Consider the following 428-nt stretch of genomic DNA (forward strand, 5'->3'; position numbering starts at 1 on the left):
GATGCTCTGTGGTGCTGGGGGAAGCAGGATGCTCTGGGGTGCTGTGGGAAGCAGGGTGCTCTGTGGTCCCAAGTACTGCTCAGCACAAGGAGCTGGAGGAAGCAGGGTCTCATCTCCCCTCTACTGTACAAGCGTGAGATCCTCAGCTCCTGCTGGAGACATGAGGGTCCCCAGGAGCTGGCAGAGGAGTGCCATGTTCCTCCCAGCTGGAAGGATGTGGCCTGTCACTGCCTTGCTCTGCCCCTGTCTGCTTCACCCCTCGCAGACCATGGTCACTGGCTCTCCAGGCCAGTGCCCCTCACTCAGCACAGGTCACTGCGCCTCCTCCAGGCTCCCAGGGAACCCCGGCCTGGTGCAGCAGGAGCAAGAGCAGTGGGATGTGCCCTTCCTGGTTCCTCTGCTGCCTTTCATGAGCCCGGAGCCCTGGG

Source organism: Nestor notabilis, unplaced genomic scaffold (assembly GCF_000696875.1).
Source record: "Nestor notabilis isolate BGI_N333 unplaced genomic scaffold, ASM69687v1 scaffold12571, whole genome shotgun sequence".
Taxonomy (NCBI): Eukaryota; Metazoa; Chordata; class Aves; order Psittaciformes; family Psittacidae; genus Nestor; species Nestor notabilis.